Raw genomic sequence first — 8,328 nt, 5'->3', positions numbered from 1 at the left:
CTAGCCTTGGTAGCAGGGTCAAAGGGAGTTTTTTCTAGGTAGAAAATTTTAAATATCTTTGAAGGCAGAGGGGAAAGGTTGGGTAAAGAGGGAGGACTTAAAGATGTCATGAACTCATTGCAGATTAAGGAAGTAGTAATATAAAGCATGGTGACTATAGTTAATAATATTGTATTGCACATTTGAAAGTTTCTTAGAGAGTGGATCTTTTTTTTCCCGTATCTGCTTTTTTTTGGTTTAAAATCTTTATTAGAGTATAATAGCTTTAGAATGTTGTGTTAGTTTCTGCTGTACAACAAAGTGAATCAGCTATACGTATATCGCCATATCCCCTCGCTCTTGCGTCTACCTCCTACCCTCCATATCCCACCCCTCTAGGTGGTCACAAAGCACCGACCTGATTTCCCTGTGCTAGGTGGCTGCTTCCCTCTACCCACCTATTTTACATTTCGTAGTGTATATATGTCAAAGCCATTCTCTCACTTCGTCCGTCCCAGCTTACCCTTCCCCCTCCCTGTGTCCTCAGGCCATTCTCTACATCTGCATCTTTTTTTTTCTTTGCGATACGCGGGCCTCTTAACCGCTGTGGCCTCTCCCGACGCGGAGCACAGGTTCGAGACGTGCAGGCCCAGCGGCCATGGCCCATGGGCCCAGCCGCTCAGCGGCACGGGGGATCCTCTCGGACCGGGGCACGAACCCGCGTCCCCTGCATCGGCAGGCGGACTCCCAACCACTGCGCCACCAGGGAAGTCCCTACATCTGCATCTTTATTCCTGTCCTACCTCTAGGTTCTTCAGAATCTTTTTTTTTTTTTTTTTTTTTTAGATTCCATATGTATTTGTTAGCATACGGCATTTGTTTTTCTCTTTCTGACTTACTTCACTCTGTATGACAGACTCTAGGTCCATCCACCTCACTACAAATAACTCAATTTCATTTCTTTTTATGGCTGAGTAATATTCAATTGGCACATTGTATATATGTGCCACATCTTCTTTATCCATTCGTCTGTTGATGGACACTTACATTGCTTCCATGTCCTGGATATTGTAAATAGTGCTGCAATGAACATTGTGGTACATGACTTTTTTTTTTTTTAAACAACTTTATTGGAGTATAATGGCTTCACAATGGTTTGTTAGTTTCTGCTTTATAACAAAGTGATCAGCTATACTACATATATACCCATATCTCCTCCCTCTTACGTCTCCCTCCCACCCTCCCTATTCCCATGCCTCTAGGTGGTCACAAAGCACTGAGCTGATCTCCCTGTGCTATGTGGCTGCTTCCCACTAGCTGTCTATTTTACATTTGGTAGTATGTGTAAGTCCATACCACTACATGACTCTTTTTGAATTATGGTTTTCTCAGGGTATATGCCAAGTAGTGGGATTGCTGGGTCATATGGTAGTTCTATTTGTAGTTTTTTAAGGAACCTCCATACTGTTCTCCACAGTGGCTGTATCAATTTACATTCCAACCAACAGTGCAAGAGGGTTCCCTTTTCTCCACACCCTCTCCAGCATTTGTTGTTTGTAGATTTTTTGATGATGACCATTCTGACTGGTGTGAGGTGATACCTCATTGTAGTTTTGATTTGCATTTCTCTAGTGATTAGTGATGTTGAGCATTCTTTCATGTGTTTGTTGGCAATCTGTATATCTTCTTTGGAAAAATGTCGATTTAGGTCTTCTGCCCATTTTTGGATTGGGTTGTTTGTTTTTATGATATTGAGCTACATGGGCTGCTTGTATATTTTGGAGATAAATCCTTTGTCAGTTACTTCATTTGCAAATATTTTCTCCCATTCTGAGGGCTGTCTTTTCATCTTCTTTATGGTTAACTTTGCTGTGCAAAAGCTTTTAAGTTTCATTATATCCCATTTGTTTATTTTTGTTTTTATTTCCATTTCTCTAGGAGGTGGATCAAAAGGGATATTGCTATGATTTATGTCATAGAGTGTTCTGCCTCTGTTTTCCTGTAAGAGTTTTATAGTGTCTGGCCTTGCATTTAGGTATTTAATCCATTTTGAGTTTACTTGTGTGTATGGTGTTAGGGAGTGTTCTAATTTCATTCTTTTACATGTAGCTGTCCAGTTTTCCCAGCACCACTTATTGAAGAGGTTGTCTTTTCTCCATCGTATATTCTTGCCTCCTTTGTGAAAGATAAGGTGACCATATGTGCATGGGTTTATCTCTGGACTTTCTATCCTGTTCCATTGATCTATATTTCTGTTTTTGTGCCAGTACCATACTATCTTGATTACTGTAGTTTTGTAGTATAGTCTGAAGTCAGGGAGCCTGATTCCTCCAGCTCCATTTTTCTTTCTCAAGATTGCTTTGGCTATTCAGGGTCTTTTGTGTTTCCCTACAAATTGTGACATTTTTATTCTAGCTCTCTGAAAAATGCCATTGGTAGTTTGATAGGGATTGCATTGAATCTGTAGATTGCTTTGGATGGTATAGTCATTTTCACAATGTTGATTCTTCCAATCCAAGAACATAGTATATCTCTCCATCTGTTGGTATCATCTTTAATTTCCTTCATCAGTGTCTTACAGTTTTCTGCATACAGGTCTTTTGTTGCCTTAGGTAGGTTTATTCCTAGGTATTTTATTCTTTTTGTTGCAGTGGTAAATGGGAGTGTTTCCTTAATTTCTCTTGCATATTTTTCATCATTAGTGTATAGGAACGCAAGAAATTTCTGTGCGTTAATTTTGTATCCTGCTACTTTACAAAATTCATTGCTTAGCTCTAATAGTTTTCTGGTAGCATCTTTAGGATTCTCTGTGTATAGTATCATGTCATCTGCAAACAATGATGGTTTTACGTCTTCTTTTCTGATTTGGATTCCTTTTATTTCTTTTTCTTCTCTGATTGCTCTGGCTAAAACTTCCAAAACTATGTTTAATAATAGTGGTGAGTGTGGACAACCTTGTCTTGTTCCTGATCTTAGTGGAAATGGTTTCAGTTTTTCATCATTGAGAATGATGTTGGCTGTGGGTTTGTCATATATGGCCTTTGTTATGTTGAGGTAAGTTCCCTCTATGCCTACTTTCTGGAGGATTTTTATCATAAATGGGTGTTGAATTTTGTCGAAAGCTTTTTCTGCACCTATTGAGATGATCATACGGTTTTTATCCTTCAATTTGTTAATATGGTATATCACATCAATTGATTGGCATATATTGAAGAATCCTTGCATTCCCTGGATAAACCCCACTTGATCATGGTGTATGATCCTTTTAATGTGCTGTTGGATTCTGTTTGCTAGTCTTTTGTTGAGGATTTTTGCTTCTGTGTTCATCAGTGATATTGGCCTGTAGTTTTCTTTTTTTGTGACACCTTTGTCTGGTTTTGGTATCAGGGTGATGGTGGCCTTGAAGAATGAGTTTGGGAGTGTTCCTGCCTGTGCTATATTTTGGAAGAGTTTAACACTATAGGTGTTAGCTCCTCTCTAAATGTTTGCTAGAATTCGCCTGTGAAGCCATCTGGTCCTGGGCTTTTCTTTGTTGGAAGATTTTTAACCACACTTTGAAATTCAGTGCTTGTGATTGATCTGTTTATATTTTCTATTTCTTCCTGGTTTAGTCTCGGGAGGTTGTGCTTTTCTAAGAATTTGTCCATTTCTTCCAGGTTGTCCATTTTATTGGCATATAGTTGCTTGTAGTAATCTCTCATGATCCTTTGTATTTCTGGAGTGTCAGTTGTTACTTTTCCTTTTTCATTTCTAATTCTGTTGATTTGAGTCTTCTCCCTTTTTTTCTTGATGAGTCTGGTTAATTGTTTATCAATTTTGTTTATCTTGTCAAAGAACCAGCTTTTAGTTTTATTGATCTTTGCTATGCCTGCAGGTGACCCCGCGGTAAAGGAATAAATAAATGCTTGCTGGTGTCCGGGAGTAGTCTGCTGGTTTTTGGATAGTTGTTACCACTGGTCCTCTACAGTTTGGGAAATTCTGACCTGTATTCAAGCTCATTGACTCTTTCCTCAGCCGTGACCAGTCTATGGTTGAGCTCATCCAAGGTGTTTACAACTGCCCATTTCCCTCTGAGCACTGCTTTCACTGTACCCAGTAAATTCTGCCGTGTTGCTCACAGGGTCTTGGTGCTCTGGCCAGGTGTCAGGCTTGTTAAATGATTTTGAAGAAATACTTTTGTAAAATTTTTATTGAAATATAGTTGATTTTGGTGAACTATATGGTGATTATATGCAGATGACATGATACTGTGTACAGAAAGCCCTAAAGACTCCTCACAAAAACTACTAGTACTGATAAATGAATTCAGCAAGGTAGCAGGATACAAGATTAACATACAGAAATCTGTTGCATTTCTTTACACTAGCAATAAAAATATCAGAAAGGGAATGTAAAAAAACAATTTCTTTTAAAATCACATTAAAAAATATCTAGGAATAATCCTGACCAAGGAGGTGAAAGAATTATATGCTGGGAACTATAAAACATGAAAAAAGGAAACTGAAGATGATTCAAAGAAATGTAAAGATATCCCATGCTCTTGGATTGGAAGAATTAATATTGTTAAAATGGCCATACTACCCAAAGCAATCTACAGATTTAATGCAATCTCTGTCAAATTACCCATGACATTTTTCAGAGTACTAGAAGAAATATTCCTAAAATTTATACAGAACCATAAAATTTATGGAATTAATAAATTTTAGGGAACTGTAAAAGAATTGCCAAAGTAATCCTGAGGAAAAAGAACAAAGCTGGAAGCATAACCCTCCCAGACTTCAGACAATACTACAAACCTACAGTAGTCAAAACAGTGTGGTATTGGCACAAAAACAGACATATGGATCAATGGAACAGAATAGACAGCCTAGGAATAAATCCACACACCTACAGTCAATTAATCTTCATTAAAGAAGGCAAGAATATACAATGGAGAAAAGACAATCTCTTCAATTGGTATTGGGAAAACTGGACAGCCACATGTAAATCAATGAAATTACAACACTCCCTCACACCATACACAAAAATAAACTCAAACTGGCTTAAAGACGTAAATAAAAGACACAACACCATAAAACCCCTAGAAGAGAACATAGGCAAAACATTCTCTGACATAAATCATACCAATGTTTTCTTAGGGCAGTCTCCCAAGGCAATAGAAATAAAAGCAAAAATAAACAAATGGGACCTAATCAAACTTATAAGCTTTTTCACAGCAAAGGAAACCATAAACAAAATGAAAAGACAACCTACGGACTGGGAGAAAACATTAGCAAATTATGTGACCAACAAGGGCTTAATTTCAAAAATACACAAACAGCTTATACAACTTAATAACAAACAAACACAAACAACCCAATCAAAAAACGGGCAGAAGACTTAAATAGACATTTCTTCAAAAAGACATAGAGATGGCCAACCGGCACATGAAAAGATGCTTAACATCACTAATTATTAGAGAAATGCAAATCAAAACTACAATGAGGTACAACCTCACACCAGTCAGAATGGCATCATTCTTCCAATCCAAGAGCATGGGATATCTTTACATTTCTTTGAATCATCTTCAGTTTCCTTTTTTCATGTTTTATAGTTCCCAGCATATAGTTCTTTCACCTCCTTGGTCAGGATTATTGCTAGATATTTTTTAATGTGATTTTACAAGAAATTGTTTTTTTACTTTCCCTTTCTGATATTTTTATTGTTAGTGTAAAGAAATGCAACAGATTTCTGTATGTTAATCTTGTATCCTGCTACCTTGCTGAATTCGTTTATCAGTACTAGTAGTTTTTGTGAGGAGTCTTTAGGGTTTTCTGTATACAGCATCATGTCATCTGCATATAATCACCATTTTACCTCTTCCCTTCCAATTTGGATGACTTTTCTTTCTTTTTCTTGCCTGATTGCTAGCTAGGACTACCAATGCTATGCTGAATAGAAGTGGTGCGAATGGACATCCTTGTCTGATTCCAGGTTTTAGTAGGAAGGCTTGACGAAATATTTTGTTATGTTATTTAAACTACCAAAATTTCAAAGTGCATCTGATTATTTTAGTGAAAATAATTCTATCCATTTGTTGCTAAAACGGAGTGTCTAAAATACTGAGATGGTTGTTTCAGTCATAACTAAAATCATTGTTCTTATAACCATGTCTTCTTCTTCAAGGTCCATGTTTTCTTACTATTGCTTTTCTGTCTGAGCTCCTCTCCTCTCTGTTGCTTCTGCCGCTATAGATCACGCCTCACTGGGGCTATCTCATTAGCCTTTTAGGTGGTCTTGCTCTGCCCCTCCCACCCACCTTTCACCATGCTACCTGAACTACCTTAGCTACCTTCTCTGAAAAAGGTCCCATCAAGCCATAAATTTCTAAAATAAAAAAACAAAAAGCCCCTAAATAGTAAAGCAGAGATTCCTTGAAATAGCACTACAGCTGCTTGGGATGTGGTTTCCTTTTTGTTCAGTGTCAGCTCCCGTCTCTTATCTCCACCTATCACCTTCACCAGCAGGGGATCACACACACTGTCTTCCGCACCCTGTGCCTCTGCTCACACTTCACCCTCTGCCTGTAGGCCTGCCTCCTACTCTTTCATCACACATGAATTAAAATTCTTCCCCCTTCTCTCATTTGGCTAGAATGTGTTATCCTTTATTATAGCCCTATGCTTATCATAGCACTTGCTTCATTCGTTATTGTATTGGATGATCTAATTGAAAAAAGAACTGGGCTGGGATTTGGACAATCCAGATTTGAATTCCTGAATTACTTCTTAACCTCACTGTGTCTCAGCTTCCCCATTTGTAAATGACAGATTGGGGATTGATTATCTTTGTACGAGGTACCTTTTAGCTCTATAATTCTGTGAACCCATCTATCTCTCTTACTAGATATAGCTTCTTAAATCACAATGTCTTACAAAGTTTCACATTGTCTATAGCACCTAACTGCACTTTGTACCTAGAAAAACCTTGACATATATTTGTGGAATAAATGAATGAATTAGTGAATGAATTAGATCTTTATATACAATAAAATCACTATTATGTTTGCAATTTAAATAAAATGTATTTAAATAAAGTGTATTCTCCATTTAACTATGTTTCTAGAGAAGATCTAAGACAAGGCAGCTAGTAAGAATAAGCCACAGAGATTAAAGCTTTTCAATATTCATTATTCCAAGCAGCATTCACATATCAATATGCAAATATATAAAGTCTGAAGAAGCTGAATATGTACTTAGTTGCTAGAAGGAACTCACTGAAACTAAAAAAGATATTTAAGATAGAGAAAGGCTGCCTAACAAAACTAATTATAAACTGATAATAACACAAAAATAATTGGCATCTGTTTAACTTTCTATTGCCAGACACTGAGGTGAGTTTTTTGTGTGTGTGCATTCTTTTATTTTAATCCTTAAATTATACTATGCAGTAGAAATAATTATTATTTCTTTACAGATGAGAACACCTGGACCCAGAGAAGTTACGCAAAGTGCTCAAGCTCACACAAAGTGTAAGTAGCAGAGTGAGGATTTAAATTCAGGTCTATCTAAATCTAAACCCATCTCTGAACCACAGTACTCATTTGCCTCCCCTGTGATACAGCCTAGAAAATAACAGATGTTTTTAAAAACATCTTGAAAAGACAACTTAGTTGATGGACCTTACTTTGTTGAAAGGAAACAGATCCACTTACACTAACTCAAGGAGAAAAAATGGTTTGTTAAAATGATTTACAAGGCCTAGAACAGGAACTGAAATTATATCAGAAACTGAAGTATCTCTGGGCATTGACTGTTTTCAACTTTTTCTTTCCAACAAGTTTCATGGTCTCTCCCTCCCTCCCTCCCTCCCTCCTGTTCATGGCAGCACCTGCTTTTTCTTTTACATTAGCTCTATTCTTCCTGTCAACAGTTCCATGGCATCATTTAACTTCTCCACTGCTAAATGGTACTTTTTCCTTGTATGTTCTAGATCAAATTCCTACGAAAGGGCATTGGATTTGCCCAGCTCATTTTATTGCACAAGGCTTGCTGCTGCTGGGAAGAGGGTACCCTGACTGACCAACATTAACATGTAGTCTGCTTACCAGATAGATGCCTCTTTCTTTCCCTTTGCCCTGAGATTACCCACCCTCTACCATTCCACAGCTCTTTTTTCTTCACAAACAAGTTTCTACAAAAAGTAGTATAACATATTGTTTCAGGTTCCATTAACTCCTAATCTGGCGCTATTCTTCCCATTTGTTCTTCAGTCCTTGAAATCTGGATTCTTCTCCCATTACGCCATTGAAAATGACCTTGCTGATGACACCAGCAACTACTTACCAGTGGAGTCTAATGAGCAATTATC

Source organism: Aethalodelphis obliquidens, unplaced genomic scaffold (assembly GCF_003676395.1).
Source record: "Aethalodelphis obliquidens isolate GAN/ISIS:26980383/991018 unplaced genomic scaffold, ASM367639v1 scaffold55, whole genome shotgun sequence".
In the NCBI taxonomy this organism is placed as follows: domain Eukaryota; kingdom Metazoa; phylum Chordata; class Mammalia; order Artiodactyla; family Delphinidae; genus Aethalodelphis; species Aethalodelphis obliquidens.
This window is presented reverse-complemented; position numbering follows the sequence as displayed.